The sequence below is a fragment of the Hemitrygon akajei genome, chromosome 14, assembly GCF_048418815.1.
Source record: "Hemitrygon akajei chromosome 14, sHemAka1.3, whole genome shotgun sequence".
In the NCBI taxonomy this organism is placed as follows: Eukaryota; Metazoa; Chordata; class Chondrichthyes; order Myliobatiformes; family Dasyatidae; genus Hemitrygon; species Hemitrygon akajei.
The window spans coordinates 23,627,917-23,644,833 of NC_133137.1; the positions used below are offsets into that span (position 1 = coordinate 23,627,917).

The following is a 16,917-nucleotide window of genomic DNA, read 5'->3' on the forward strand; positions in this document are numbered from 1 at the left end:
GAGAACTACATACAAGATATTTAAAGTGGAAAGACCTTTCTTCATCTTCTTTCCAGTAATTGATTTAATTGATAGTTTTATTCCCCCCAGTGTTAAATACAGAGTAAGGCAGTGTCAAAATCACTCACAGGCCCTAGCCTGTAGTATTCTCAGAATCGAGAATTTAGGTTTTGATGTATATGTTGCTTGGTGGTCTGACATGAGTTAGATGAAATGATATGAGAAATGGGTATGAGCCTCCAAGAAGGAATCTGGTTTAAATGGTAAATAGTGCTGGTGGTCAGGTTGTCTAGAAATAGCGTTCAGTGTAAACAGGAAACCCTGCTCACTCACTTCTGCCAGTAATCCAAAGGGCTAGCAGGTCCTGAGGTGTATCGAACTGCAAAGAGTTGTGGACACAGCTCTGCACATCTTGAAAGCCAAACTCCCCACCCATAGACTGTGTCTATATGTCTTGCCAATGTTCCCTCCAATCTGTAATGACCGGTTTGCGCAAAATTCTTGTGCTGTGCAGTTTTTTGCCCAAGCGCTAACAACAAGTGTGCACTGAATAATTTCTTCAGTAAAAACAGTATAAGTAAGTCAGTTCCAAAATCTGCAGACAAACCATCGCAAACTCCACGCTGTCAACAGCGTCCGCATTGGAAACCAGAAAAGGAAATGTGATGGTGTACAATCATGCAATGTACTTTACATGCCAACAAGGCGGACGGTGACAACCTTTTGTGCACAGTTTAAATTCCTCTGCGTGTTAGTAGCAAAAGATGTGCACGCATGCGCACCTCAGAGGGAACATTACTTCTTGCTGCCTTGGTGAAGCAGACAACATAATCTCCCCACTACTTTCTCTGCCACCAGCTGGCTGAAGATAGGAAAGCCCAAATGCACATAACAGCAGCAACGCAGACAGAACGCTGGAGGAGCTGAGCAGAACAGATGGCATCCTGGGAAAAGAATAGACCGTTGACATTTCAGGATGAGAACCTTCATCAGGACTGAGAGGGAAGGGTGGGGAGCGGAATGCCTGAACTAAAAGGTGGGGGGGAAGAGGATAGCTGGAAGGTGATAGGTGAAGCCGGATGGGTGGGAAAGGTCAAGAGCTGGAGAAGAAAGTCTGATGGGAGAGGAGAGTGGACCATAGGAGAAAGAGAGGGAGGAGGGGACCCGGGGGGAAGTAATAGGCAGGTGAGAAGAAGTAAAAGGTTAGAGTGGGGGATAGAGGAATGTGGGGAGGGGGGAGAAATTTTGTTCACCAGAAGGAGAAATTGATATTCATGCCAATGGAGGCTACCCAGACAGAATATAAGGAGTTGCTCCTCCACCAGGAGGGTGGCCTCATCTTGGCACATGGATCAACATGCCAGCAGGCTCAAGGACAGCTTCTATCTGCTATCCTAAGATTATTGAAAGGTCCTCTAGTATGACAAGATGGAACCTTGACCTCACAGTCTACTTAGTTATGACCTTATTGTCTGCCGCACTGCACATTCTCTGTGACTGCTTTCTCTTGTGCTACCTCAATGCGTTGTTGTGATGAATTGGTCTGTATGGATGGTATACAAGATGGCTCTTTCATTGTAGCTCTGTACACGTGCATAGTGGTTAGCGCAACGCCTTATAGTAATTGACCCAGGTTCAATTCCCGCCGTTGTCTGTGAGGAGTTTGTACGGCCCTCCCCGCGACAGCGTGGGTTTCCTCCTGGTGCTCTGGTTTCCTCCCACAGTCTAAAGACGTACCGGTTGGTGGGTTAATTGGTTATTGTAAACTGTCCTGTGATTAGGCTAGGGTTAAATCAGGGGTTGCTGGGCGGAGCCAGAAGTGCTGTATCTGAATAAATGTGACAATAATGAACCAATTAACTAATTTCTTAATTTAACTGAAAGGAATTTATTGAGCTTGATTACGGCAAGCAATTCTGGTCACTGCAGCACAGGAAGGATGTGAGAGTACTGAAGAGGACTGGAACATAAAAGCAGGGGTGTCACACTGAGGCTTAATAAGGCATTGTGAGCAGTTATAAGTACTGTGAGCAGTTTTGGGCCCCTTATCTGAGAAAAGATGTGCTGGCATTGGAGACGATCCAGAGGAGGTTCATGAGAATGATTCCAGGAATGACAGGAATAATGTAGGAGGAGTGTCTAAAGGTTCCGGGCCTGTTCTTGCTGGAGTTTAGAAGAATGAGGGGAGGGTCTCATTGAAACTGATCGAATATTGAAAGCCCTAGACATGGAGTGGATATGGAGAGGATGTTTTCAATAGTGGGAGGGTCTAGACCAGAGGGCACAGCCTCAGGATAGAAGGACATCCTTTTAGGAGAGAAGTGAGGAGGAATTTCTTTAGCCAGAAGGTGGGGAATCTGTGAAATTCATGGCCACAGATGGCTGTGGAGGCCAAATAATTGGATATATTTAAAATGGAAGTTGATAGGTTCTTGATTATTAAGGGCATCAAAGGAGATGGCATGTGAATGGGGTTGAAAGGGAAAGTGAATGAGCCATAATTGATTACAGAACAGACTTGATGGGCTGAATGGCCTAATTATGCTCCAATATTTTATGGTCATATACATCCTGTTGGGCTGTTGCCTGGGAGAGGCAGATCATTTCTGAGGAGAGACTGGAGAAGCTACTTTGGTTTACCCTTCAGTGGAGGAGGCATATGGACTTAGGAGGGGGGCATGGATAAGGTGAACTGGAGAAAAATTTTCCTGCTATCACTGTTAGATAAAACAAGAGGGTGTAAGGGGGAGGAAACTCAGAGGAGATATGTAGGACACTCTGTGGCCTGAGAGAGTGAAGAAGCTGACAATATGTAGATGAACACTTACAGAGGGCAATGGACCACCTGCTCCATGATGGGTTGCCCATGGCCAGTATGACTGAGTTGGGTTGAATGGCCTGACTGTCTGCTGTATGATTCTTTGATCCCGTGATTCTACTTTTTTGCAACTGGCCAGTATCACTAATTTAGCCACTTTATAGCTTAGGGTGGCGAGGTGGAGCTATGACTCTATCAAAGGAGGTGTAAGGCACTCCTTCCCTCCTCTAGCCCGCAGGTCACCATTGGGCAAGCTGTAGAACCTGCTTAGCAACACCCCGCCCCCCCCCCCCCCAAAATCAGGGTCACATGAAGCCATGGAAGCAGGTGATGGATGATTGTATGAGCAACCGGTGCATATCACAAATCCTGGTTGTGCGATCACTGATGTCAGGTAGACCATCTCTGAAGAGCATTGATAATGCTAGGGTCACCCGTCTTGTAAAGACACTGCCCAGGAGAAAGCAATGGCAAACCACTTCTGTAGAAAAATTATTTGCCAAAGATATTTATGGCCATGGAAAGACTATGATCTTCTACATTCTATGACACGGCACATTATGATGATGTTTATCCTGATGGCTTATTGGTCCTGACTGTTGGACAAGGAATGTGTGTAATGCATATTAACGTCGAGCCGGCTAGTGGCATAGTGGCATCAGCACCGGACTTTGAAGCAGGTGATCCCGGGTTCGAATCCGGCCGGCTCCTTGCACGCTTTCCATCCGTGCTGGGTTGAGCACTGAGCTAGCAACTCGGCCTCGTAAAAAAACAGACTAATGCTAACGAAGCGTCAAAGTTGCCACCTAAGACAAAAAAAAATTAACTCTGGGGAGTCCAAACAGTTGAGATGGAGGTAACTGGCCAATTGACCCCACCCAGTCTTTGACGTAAATGTTAATGTCTTATAAATGTGATGCCATTTGAAGTAATTAAAATAATCCTCCAAAATTCTTCTTCTTCAACTTTGACAATTCTTTTGGCTCAACATGACTTGCTCCCATTCCAAGTCTTGTAGGTTCTGAAAGCTGAATGATCCAATCAACAGAATTATTTCACAGATGGGGAAGAGGTGCCTGATGGGCAGGCAGGTGGGTAGGTTGTGAAGTGGTACAATTCATCTGCCACTTCTGCACAGTTTCTGCTGGCTCCTGACGCATGGATTAAAGGTTCTCCGTTTCATACCACAGTCCACTTGGAGGTGTCATGGACCAAGGGCTCCCAGTGGGAATGTTGGATTTTACTAAGGAGGGATTGAGAGTCTCCTTGAATCTTTATTTCTTTCCACAACAGAGATCAGAATAAAATAGTATAGGGTACATGGATAAGGTGGCCTGCCCAAAAAGTAACTCGGCTTGTTTGGGAGAAGGTACAGATTTGGTAGCATCATTCTCGTTTATAAGCTACCTGCTGCTGGTAATCCAGGTTGCAGAAGCTTATAGGAGGGCAGGATTCACTTTTTCCCAGTAAACCATAAGGTTTCTTTTTGCCATGCCTGATTCTTTATTTTCAAGTAGAAGATGTTGAATGAGGAGAAGTTGATCTGAATCCTTTTCAGCCTTTGATTAATTGAGGAAAAGGACAATGATCATCCTCTGGTCCAGAGATAAACCAGGGGCTCTCTGCTTTGGTCACATCGAACAACAGGACGAGGATGAAGGGGATGGGCCCACCTTTGGCTCTTGACAAAGAACTTTGGAATCTAAGACCCAAGGTAGTCGCATTCTACACAATGATGTGGTTTATAAAAATATGTTCGTCTTTACAAATATTGTTCCAGTTTATTCAGTTTTGTTATCTTCATTTGAAAATTGCTCTTTGTCTTCCCTATTGATTGAACATTTTATAAATACACACAGTATTTAAAACCTTCAGACAATTCATCACATCTCATAATAGTCATTCAGCACATTTAGTGCTCCACCCTTGTGATGCAATGTCAATCGCCTGCAGAGATGTAAATAGCATTCCCAAGAGATGAGGAAGTTGACCTCACTTGGGCATTGGTTTTAATGGACTCAGACCAGCACAGCCTTCTGCACGGACTCAGAGTTTCCTCGTCAGTGCGTGGCTTTGCAATGACCATGGAAATCTGCCCACTCATGGCATTCAAAAGAGTGGAGCATTGTCAGGAGACCAAAGGCTAGTGCCAGCCCATCATCGAGATCCTTATTTGCTGTATTCCTGATGACTGATCAGCTAAAAACCACTAGCCACACAGCCTTGAAAACATTAGTCTGCCCTTCAGCTGAGGGTGCTTCGAAGAAATTGCATTGCCCACAGGAAGTTCATCAAAGTACAAATGTTACTTTTCTTTTAAATTAAATTCATATTTTGTGTTTAGTGTTCCTTTAGTTGCTGCTTTAAACTTCCATTGGAATAAAATATTTGGTTTGATATGATTACTTTCCATTCAGGAATTGCTATGTCCCCGACAATCAGGCAAATTGTTGATGGTTGGCACAGAAACTATTTTGAATCTTTGTCTTAATCCACAATTTTCATAATTGTTCCAAAGTTCCAAAGCTCCCTAGAGCTGATTAAGTGCTTTCAGATTCTCTACAGTAACATAGGAAATGCTGTGGCCAGTCTCCGGACAGTAAGCTCGAGCATTCAAGGTGATAATGGCAGGTCTGTCTATTCTGTGATGTGCATTGTGCCAGGATATCAGGTATAAAGATTCTGCTCATCCTGAAAAAATCTAAAGGGTGACAATCGAAGTTCAAAGTATGTATACATTATACAACCTTGAGATTCATCTCCTTACAGGGAGCCACAAAACAAATACAGTAAAGCTGAAAAGACCCATCAAACACCCAATGCCTCTGGACCCGACAACCTGACCTTGTCAATCTGGCTCGGGGCTTAAATTGTCCAAACATTGGTCATTCCTTGCTCTTGGACTGCTCTGTGACCTGGACCCCACTGCCATGATTCAGTGCTTGACTGACCTTTCCAATTCAGCCTGGTGCTTAAGTCGATCAGACAGTGGGACTTCCCACGCTCTTGGGGACACCACGACCCTTCCTCGCCTGCACCTCCACCCTCGACCGCCCTTTGCTTTCCTCTCCATTGTTAGTGTTGTTAGCGTTGATCGTTCTTAATAAGTTATTTAGTAGTTTCCTTTGTTTTGGTTTTTGCTGCCGGTAAGCAGTCGCTGGGCATCACCAGCGCGCCATTTTAATTGTTCAACAAAGGGGTAGCACTTCAGACAGTGCAGCACCCTCTGTTTCTGCACTGGGGTATTTAACTAAGAAGGTTCAAATTTGGTTGAAACGCACAGTGAAATTTCTCATTTGCGTTAACAACCAGCACGCCCGGGGTGGCTGGAGGCAGCCTGCGTGTATCGTCGTACGCTTCAGCTTCAACATTAAGTTGCTAAGTTGCTGGAGCAGTGACAAAGGGAGGTGGGCAGTCTCTCTGGAACTGGAGGTGCTCATTGCCTGGAACTTGTGTGAATGTTGCCTGCCGATCGTTTTCTTAAGTTTCCATGGTGGCTAGTCTCGCCTCGTGTGGATACACACTGACTCATTATTTAAAGGAAGCCAGTGTGGAGGTTTTAGTGATCTGCTTCTGACTTTATGATGGAAGTACGTCTTTGATGAAGTCCCTAGAGACAGTTGAGGCAGAATGCCCAACTAATTTCTATACTGCTGCTTTCTTCATGAAAGGTAGTGTTTCCATGCATTTAGCAAATTGCAATATCCCAAAACCATGCAAAGCCAGCTTGGCAATGGTCCCTGCAGTTGCTCAAGAGAACAAATAGAATCAGGAACTGATGAAGGGATGCCAGCTTCCTGCTTCTCTGACAACAATGGTGTCACAAGACCTGCAGTCTTTCCAGAGGTCAGCTGTCCAAACTCTCCTACGTGTGGGTGTGTTAGAGCTGGCTGCCAAGGAAGCACAGACTACAAGGCAGCCGGAGGATACGGTCCACGATTACAAAGCTGCTTCCAAAAGGGGGAAGGATGCCGATCGAGCTTCAGATTCACATGGAAAGGCCGTGCAGTCTTTGCACGATTTGTGAAACTTGGGGTGGAGACAGCGGTAATGGTCTACTTCCGGCAATGGACCCAGTCCGGGGGGCAAGTCACAGTGCTAAACCTTCCCCACTTTATGTTGGATCCATGCACACCTTTCCCATGGACAGCATTTTGAGAGCTTTCATTGGAATATTGCGGGACTTGTAGGTCAGAATGAAGAGCTCTGTGTTAATCTGGTGGCAAAAGATAGTGTGAACTATCTCGAAGGGATTAGAGGATACTCGGCTGATCCATTTTGAGAGGATTAGTGACCTTTGTGAGCTTTTTTCCCATTGGATTTAGATCACTGGGAGCTAGCAAATGCCAAAGAAACCTTCTCCTTCACATCCACAAAACTAAGGGACTACAGTAGCAGCAACAATGGTCTATTTTTACGTAGCACTTCTGACACTGTATAATGTCTCCCCTGTTGCTTGGCAGGAATGGCAAGGCCATCATTTAACCCCATTATACGGAACATAGTTAGACAACATAGTGACTGGGTAGAGATGTGTCTCTGCCAAACGAGAGGCAAGGAGCTCATTCCCTCCGCTAGCCTGCAGGTCCCCCTTCGGCAAGACGTAGCACCCGCCACCCCCCCCCCCCTACTGATCAAGATCACGTGAAGCCGTGGGAGTGGCTGGTGATGGTCATATGAGCAGCCGGTGCATTTCACAAGTCCTGGTCATACAACCACCGACTCCAGGCAGACAACTTCTGAAGAGTGTTGATAATGGCTGGGGGTCACCATCTTGTAAAGACTCTGCCCAGAAGGTAAAGTGAACATCTAATGGTGATGTATGTAGGTGTAAACATATTTGGCACAGAATGATTTCATTTTGGGAAAGAGCAAAACCAAGAACAAGCAATGTGTAAGTAATCACCAAGAGACACATAAGGTTTTCAGAACAAACTTCTCAAGTCAGAGAGTGGGAAAATGTGAAAGTCATTAGCAGGAAGTGTGGAGATTATTGATTTATATAAGGAGGCTCCAAAAGAATCTGAGGGATAAAGGAACATAGACTATTGCTGACAGAGAGCATGAAAATATTGAGAATACTTTTATGTTTGTGCATTGAAAAGGCCTCTTCTGCTCAAGTTTTTGAAATAGAATTTGAACCTGTGACTTTCTGGCTTAGTGATAAGGGTCCTATTAAAGTCCTGGTGAGTTCAAAATGAGTTAAACCAAATAAGCTGGTTTCTTACTTGGTTTAAATTCACCTGCTCTCTTCAGTTCTGACAAATTAACAAGAAATGTGTTAGAGAATTTCAGGATCCACAAGACACAATTGTGAGGTGTTGCAGTTTAGTCAGAGAAGTGTGAAGTAGGATGTTCTGGGCAGGTTAAACCAGGGCAGGTCTTACACAGTAAATGGTAGAGCCCTGGTAACACACACATACACAAAATGCTGGAGGAGTTCAGCAGGCCAGGCAGCATCTATGGAAATGAGTAAACAGCCGACATTTCGAGCCAAGACCCTTCACCACGACTCCAGGCCCGAAACGCCAACTGTTTATTCTTTTTCATAGATCCTGCTGAGTTCCAGCATTTTATGTGCATTGCTTGGGAGTTCCAGCATCAGTAGATGTTCTCATGTTTGTGGTAAAGCCCCAGAGAGTGTACAGTTATAGAGAGACCTTATGAGACAGCTGCATAGTTCACTGAACCTGTCAACACATGTAGACAGGGTGGTAAAGAACATACTCGGCAAACTTGGCCCCCATTGGTCTGGGTACAGTATTGAATATAGGAGCTGGGGATTATGTTACAACTAGAAAAGTCATTGTTGAGATACACTGTGTACTATGCACATTCCTGCACACCTGACAATAGGAAAGATGCCATTAAGTTGGAAAGGACGCAGAAGAGATTCACAAGGAGGCTACCAGGATGGGGGAGGCTTGAGTTAAAAGGAGAAGCTGGATGGGTTGGGACCTCGTTTCCCTGGAACTTAGGAGCTTGAGAGGTGACAGAGATATATAAATTCTTGAGGATCGATTGGTCACCATCGTTTTCCCACTGCAGGAAAGTCTGAAACTGACAGGCATGAACTTAACCTAGAGGGGAAAGGTTTAAAAGGTACTTGAGAGACAACTTCTACATGCTGAGAGTGGATGGTATATATATAGCATGAGCTGTTGAAGAGGTGAACATAATCACAATGCTCAAAAGACTTTTGAACAGGCGTGTGCAAGTGGTGCAGAGGGTTCTGGACCAAATACCAACAGTGGGACTACCTTGGATAGACATTATAGCCACAATGGACAAGCTGGGATGGATGACTCTAAGATTGTGATACAAAGCAAGGATTTCCCCTGTAGCCTGACCTAGAGACTTCCCAAAACACCACATGAAAAAGATGACCTAATTTAATGCAGTCATCCCACTGGTCTTTGGAAACTTGCAGCTTTCTCCCGCGTTAGTATCTAACATTGTCACTCTGCTTCGTCGGAAATTCAATGTTCATAAATCATTTTGAAATGCAACCAAAGGAGGTGGTAGAGTGCCAAATTCTGCTACCGCTCGACACGATGCAGCTATACTCCCCACTTCACCAATCTGATTGCTCAGTTAACTCTACCAATCTGTGATGCCTCAACACCAAAAGTACCAGACTGCCCATGTCATGTCTATGACAAAGCAAATTTCATCAATGAGCCAAAGAAGTTCCTGTAACATGTTTTTTGTGGTTACACTTCCGTATACACGTAACCAAACTGCTTGACCAATTATTGAGCAGGATGCACTTTAAAGAGCTCAGCCTCTTGCTTTCTACATTCATGTATCTGAACTGCCAAAGAATGGAACTTGGAGCAGGTAATTCCCACTCGCACAGCTGTTTCACTGGTCTCCGTCAAGTTTCGTATAGTTATATTTTATGTGACATTTAGCATCTGGAAATGGTTTGTCTTGCTGTAAATGGATGTTTAAAATTATTGCAAGATTCTGGAATGTATTGCAGAGGACAAATATGTAATATTGAAAGAGATAACTTGTTGCACTTTTTAAACTTAAAAAAAATTAATTTCTTTTACTTTCTTTTTCAGGGGCCCTATATGTACTCGTGCTTTTCTCTTTATCTTGTCTCAACATCAATGCAAATACTGACTTAAGAAGAGCAATAAAAAATTGTTACCAACTGACAGCTCAACTGAACCACTCTGCTCCTGCAGTACTACAGTTATATGTAAGAATTTACATTTCTTTTATAATTTTTAATTTCAGATATTTATTTTGAAATTGCATATTTAAGTTTAGTTTTAATCCTGGAACTGTTAATATGTAATTCATTGAATTCTCTGTTAGCACTTTCCTGCAGCCCCAATAACTTTTATTCCCAGTTTGGAGAAGTGATGGGACAATAGGTTAATGCACAGCTCTCCTCAGCTGGGACTTAAGATTGTCCATGCCGTTAGTGTGAACACCTACTGCTGGTGGTAGTGGGTCAGGTGAAGGTACCATGAGGGGCTTAGGGGAGATGTGGTCAAGTTCTGACTACTGTACGTTTCTGTCACCTCTGTTTCTTGTGGCCATGATTGGGATGGGAAGACTCTGGTTCAGAGATGTTTGTTGGTAACTAGAGGCCTAATGGCAGCTTGTGAATTCAGTATCTCCATCATTGTTGGATCGGTTTGTCAAGAAGTTGCATTGATGGCACTTACTTGCTTTTCGCAGCGTTTCTTCATTGGCTGAGACAGAATGGTTAACCTGATTGGCTAATGTCAAGATGGTTGGAAAATTGATCCAAAGATATGATTTCGAGTCCCATTCTGACCGTTGGAGGAATTTAAACTCAGCAGGTTAAGAAATTTGTAATAAAATATTAGCATTGATAAATGGTGACAAGATAGTAACAGTTAGCCATAAATATTCAGAGAGGAACCCAATCTGGCCGATATGTGACTCCAGTCGTACTAATGATTCTGAGGAATTCACTCAATCAAGTGCAGAAAAATCTGTACTTTCCAGCTCCATCGAGCACCTCATCAATAGCCCGGGATTTTGCCTGTGGCGATGGGTAAATACGGAAGGGTACCAACTGGTCAGTGTGAACAAGCTGGCCCATCTGGCCCATTTCCAAGCTGAATGTTTGTATGATTCTATAAATGGGCAATAATTTGAAGGTTCTTTGGTTGGGAGGTGTTGGAATTCTATACATCAGGTAGTTTTCTCATTTTCTCAAGGTCTATTATTGGGTCAGTGTGGATGACGATTTCTGCATGCAACCGGACCCGTGATTGACTGAACTTGATCCCACTTACAATGTGGAGATCTCTCAGAATGTCATACCTAAAATAACAAAATCAAGGTTAAAAAAGAATTACAGCAGGTTGTAAAGGTAGCAAGACCGCAGGTCGTAGATGAAGAGAGCAACGGAGCAGGAGGATGCAGGTCCTACCTGTACTTACTCGAGTGAATTCAAATTCTTGGCTACATTGACATGCACGCACAGGGCAAACCCCACCCATACCCTCAGCACAGTCATGCAGCCACTTAATAGCCTACCATACAGCATTTTCATTTGCATCAGGATGAAGTCCTGATGCAGTCAAGAACTTGCATGCAGCATTGAAAACGCGTTGGTAGTGAAACCCTGCATCAAGACTGATATCAGAGAGGCAGGATGACCAGCATAATGAGCGGAAGGTGAGAGGTGCAAAAAAAAAAAGGACTCAAGGTCTTATTGCTGTTTCCCAAACAAGTTTTACCCAGTCTTGACAGTACAGTGAGCAGAGCTGAGATAATGGCCGCTTATGTATAAGAACACAAGAATTTGATTACCATCAAAGTAGTTAAACCCTAAAGATCATTATACACATATGGTCTTGCTAACCTCAGAAAGCAAAGCCTGCTGGTTGAAACCCCTGGGAAGTTGGAGGTCTGATATCCGCGAGTCTGAGATTCCGGCTCAGGGACCGGAGGTTGGAGATCTGGGGTTGAAATGTCCTGGGTTTGGTTGGTTCTGTCGCTTGCTGTGGTGTTGCTGCCATTGCTGCGTGCCATGCTCTGCTACGCATTTTTGCAAACTAGGCTGGTGCCGGGATATGTTGCGATACTTGCGGGCTGCCCCCAGCACTTCCTTAGGTTACGTCGACTGTTTACGCAAACAAAACATTTCACTGTATACTTCGATGTACAGATGGCACCTAATCAAATCCAAATCTGAATCCAGTCGGTAAGCTGCCGGACGGACGGGGTTTATGTCCACTTGGAAAGGAGGGACGGGTTAGAAGAAGTCAGCATGATTTTGGAGATTATACATAACAATTCTTACTGAGTCTTTTGAGAAGCTATCTAAAAAAATGATTGAAGGTAGTGTGGTAGATGTGGTTATATGGTTTAGAGTTAGGTTAGAAAGTTATTCACAACTGATCCAAGACCTATTATAGTTGTATCATCCTCTCTCCCCTCCTCTGCATCTACTAGTAAACTAGATCTTAACTTGCCTTGGTGATAAGAGCAAGAGGGCTGTAGTGTGTTCTGAGTGGGAGTCTGCTGGGGTTGGAGCTGGGACCTTTGTTATTTAAAATATACGACTGAGGTGAGAATGTAGATGGTTGGTTTAATAAGTTTGCAGACGAAAACTGATGGAGTTGCTGACAGTGACGAAGGCTGCCTGAGGATACAGTGGGACACAGATCAGCTGGAACGTTGAGTACAGCAGTGTCAGATTGAATTTAATCCAGATACGTGTAACGTAATGCACTTCGAAGAATCCAGATTCTGGTAGGACAGGTAGAGTAAATGGTAAACAGTAAACAGCCAATGTTTGGGGCCGAGACCCTTCATCAGGACCCGAAACGCTGACCACTTACTCTTTTCCATTGACAGGGCCTTCCTCCAGGTGTGTGTGTGTGTGTGTGTGTGTGTGTGTGTGTGTGTGTGTGTGTGTGTGTGTGTGTGTGTGTGTGTGTGTGTGTGTGTGTGTGTGTGTGTGTGTGTGTGTGTGTGTGTGTGTGTGTGTGTGTTGCTTTGGATTTCCAGCATCTGCAGATTCTCGCTTGTTTGTGATGTAGAATAAATGACAAATATCTAAGGAGCATTATTGTAAAGAAGGACCTTGGCGTTCAAATCCATAGCTCAGAGAAAGTGGCGATGCAGGTGGACAGGGTAACAGGTAGTATAGTTGCCTTCATAGCTGATGCAATGAGCATATGATTTTGGATGTTATGTTGCAGCTGTACAAAATGTAGTTCGGACTGGATTTCGAGTTTTTTGTGCAGTTCTGGTCATTGCACAACAGGAAGGATGTGATATCAATGGAGAGAGTGGAGAAAAGATTCTCCAGTATACTGCTTAGAATGGAAGGCTTTAATTATCAAGAGAGATTGCAAAAGATGCTTTATTCTTACAAGCATGTAGAAGGATGAGGGTTTTATCAGATTATGGGGGTCATAGATAGAATGGACAATTCAAGCCATTTTTCTTGGGTGGGCAAGTCATGGGTCATGGGTTTAAGGTGAGAGGGGAGAAATTCAAAGGAGATGTGCAGGGCAAGATTTCACACTGAGGATGAATTTACAATGGAACTGCAGAGGAAGTGATCAAGGGCGATACAATTACAGTGCTTAAAAGGCATTTTAATAGGTACTTGGATAGGAAAGGATAGCAACTCGCATTTGTGTGGAAAGACATCACGGTCAGTGTGGATGAAGCTTCTGTGCTGCCTGATTCAATGAGGAGAAGATAAATTGAATCCGATTTATGCTTCTCTCCTTGTGAATGGATGAAGCAGACTTGCTGCCTGACCTGCTGGGTTCAGACAGCCAGACATACTTTATTGATCCCGAGGGAAATCGGGTTTCCTCCAGCACGCTGCTTTTTTTCTCACTCCAGATTCCAACATTGACTGTCTCTTGTGTCTACAGATTTGTTGCTTGTCTTGATATTAGATATACTTCATGCAAATCTTTCAAAATAGGACAGTTAATGCAGCATATTTGAAGTGGCACTAACTGTCGTATCAGGTCAGGGTTGGCTTTCATCTCACCTTTTCAAGTCAGACCGGTTGAGGTATGCTACCACCTCACCCCACCTGGAGTTTGCCTCTGCCACCTCTGCGATACTGCTAAGGCTAGCTCTGCCTGGAGTAGAACTAGTTGGCCAAGATGAAAGAAAAACAGGAAATGATGCAAGTCAGAAAATGAGTCTAAAGTGAAAATTTATTCCCATACTTGTAAAAGTATTGTCGAATAACATTAAATTTTCCAGTAAATTAATTGTGGCTGTTTTGCTAACAGAACATTTCCTGTTGATTTACCTAAACAATATGTAAACTATTTTTTAGCATGCTCCTATGAACTGTAGCAAATAAAACAGCACTTACTACACATCAACTCAATCGATTGCACTGTTACTTTCAGTATCTTATGCTTTGGAGCTGCATTCGTTAACCTTGCTGTCACAACTACTCAAAGACAGAAAGCAGATAGAGAACAGATCCATGGCTCCTACATTTGTACTTGGCTCTTTGAAGGCTCCCTTAAACCCTTTAAACCTAACATTTTGGTCGTAAGATCAAAAGACATAGGAGCATAATTAGGCCATTCAGCCCATTGAGTCTACTTCACCTTTCCATCATTTATTGTCCCTCTTAACCCCATTCTCTTGCCTTCCCTCCGTAACCTTTGACACCATTACTAATTAAGAACCTATCAACTTCTGCCTTAAAAAAAAACCCAATGATTTAGTCTCCACAGTTGCCTGTGGCAATGAATTTGTCATTCATATTCAATCACTTAATTTTTTTGTTTATGCCTGTATGCAGTGTTTATTTTTGCCTTATGATATTTAGTAAAGTTAAATGTGTTACATCAGTGCAATGTGCTCTAACTTCTATTAATTAAAATATCCTTTCCTTTCAGCTTTCTGCCCAGGGCTTTACTGAAAACCAAAGATACAATTTCCCAATGAACTGTCTTCCCAGTAAGCATCTGGATAACAAGAAGGGAAATGAAATGTTTAAGCAAATATTTATTGATGTAAAACAGTTTAAATGGCACTTGAGTAACATAATTGCTCAGCAGAAGAATCTGAATCCTTCAAATAAAAGACTGCATGATTCCCTTGAAGCCATTCAAACACAGCTCACATCACTGGAATTAAACGTCCAGTTAATTCTAGAAATCAAAGGTTCTCAGCTTCCCGAATATTCAGAGTGCTCCTCAGCAGAACCGATTACCGTTTTTGAAAAAAAAGCTCAAGGACATTCAGTTCTGAAAAATTTTAAACGCTATGTTTCGCACATGTTTAAACATTTTCATCATCTGTCAAGCAACTTTTTCCGCTGGACAACGGCCACACCATAGGACTTCAGAATAAGAAAGCGGTTACATGGCAGAACAGTCAGAGAGTCTGCCAGAGGAAGTGGTTGAGTTGGGTCCAATTGCAATGCTTAAGAGACATTTGGATAGGTGCATGGAGGGGAGGGACATTTATGCTCCAAATGTGGGCAACTGGAGCAGAAGATGCTGAGGTCAACAGAGACTATCTGGACTGTAAGACCTACTTCCATACTATATGACTCTATGAGAACTGCTGCATCACTTTTGATTGCAAGGGAAGGAAGAGTAAGAAGGGGGTGGTTGTTGGGAATGGAAGTGTGGACTTGTGGGAGTTGTGGAGTTGCTTTGAAAGCGATGGAAGTTGCAGAGAGTGTTTTGTTGAACACAGGCTGGTGGGGCGGATGGTGAGGGGAAGGGGACCTCTATCCTTGCTCTGTCCTGGAGGAGGGGGAGGTGACATTATAGGTGTGGGAAATGCAATCAAGAGCTTTGACAGCAATTTCAGAGTTAACTGTGAGGAAAGTTCTCATTGTTGGAGCAAATATGACAGAGATGGAGACAGTGGGATAATAAAGGTTTTATATTGGTCGGGCCACATTTTGAGTATTGTGAGATAATGCACGCAACACCAGGGCAGTATTTACTATTAATGGATATATTAAATATTGTATAGAAGTTAATTTAATATATATTTTTTGTATTATTTATTTCAACCAACTTTTAATAAATAATTTGAACTAAGTTCATCTTGTTGCTATTTTGTACCCTCGTTAAGTAAATGTTATTGAATTCCTTCAGTCTTGGGTAAGAGCGCAGAGACTTTTAAGTCTTCATTAATTTATGTAACAATGTTGTAGGTTTTTTTCCAATAAGTAAGAGCCGGAAGTTTAATAATATGAAAGATAACATCTTAATCCAGCCCCTATAATCCAGGAAGTTTAGTGTCTCAGCATCTGGGTCCAAAGACCTGATCATGTGCCTTGTCTATGCTGACATGTTCTCCCTGCCCTGTCACACATGGATTTCTCCCACATCCTAAAAAAAATGAAATAGCAAGTTAGTAGGCTATTATAAATTATGGCTAATATAGGATTGGGGAAGGCATGAGTCAATGGGCCCAATGGCCTTAGTCACTGTTACAAGGAAAACAGAAGCAAAGAGTGCACATTTAAGTGTCAGAAGGCCATATGCAAATTGGTCTGTGTATCAAAGAGGAAAGCAATGAATGGGGTACAAAGTTTATCACGCTGTATATAGTACATCTTTCCAATTCAAACCATGACGTGATTTTTGAGTAATCACCGTCAATTATCAAAACATAGTTGTTTCAGTGCCATCCTTCAGAAACACCCCTCACCATTCTGCACCCATCCCTTCATCCACTCCTCAATCATCCTTCCTATTCCCTCTCTCCAACACGTGACTCGATCTCAAACCTGGTTCTGATCACCAGCCTTAGGGTGATTTTGGCCAGGGCTTGGTGGCAACTCTTTCAACTGTGAGTTGGAAGTTTATGAGTAGATAGGATGGACATAGAGAGGATGTTTCCGATGGTAGGGGCATCTAAGACCAGAGGGCACAGCCTCAGAATTGAGGAATGTCTATTTAGAGTGGGGATGAGGAAGAATTTCTTTAGCCAGAAAGTAGTGAATCAGTGGAATTTGTTGCCACAGGTGGCTGTGGAGGCCAAGTTATTGGGTATACTTAAGGCAGAAGCTGATAGATTCTTGATTAGTCAAGGCATGAAGGGATACAGGAAGAAGCCAGGAGATTGGGGCTGAGTGGGAAAAT

At 43.3% G+C, this 16,917-nt stretch overlaps 1 long non-coding RNA gene across 1 annotated transcript; it reads left to right on the forward strand.

Annotated features, from left to right (window-relative positions):
• The first annotated feature begins 9,625 nt into the window (after positions 1 to 9,625).
• LOC140738970 (uncharacterized) lies at positions 9,626 to 15,755 on the forward strand. Its single transcript, XR_012101497.1, has 3 exons — positions 9,626 to 9,658; positions 9,889 to 10,028; positions 14,707 to 15,755. It is a non-coding gene; the product is annotated as an uncharacterized lncRNA (long non-coding RNA).
• The last annotated feature ends 1,162 nt before the right edge of the window (positions 15,756 to 16,917 follow it).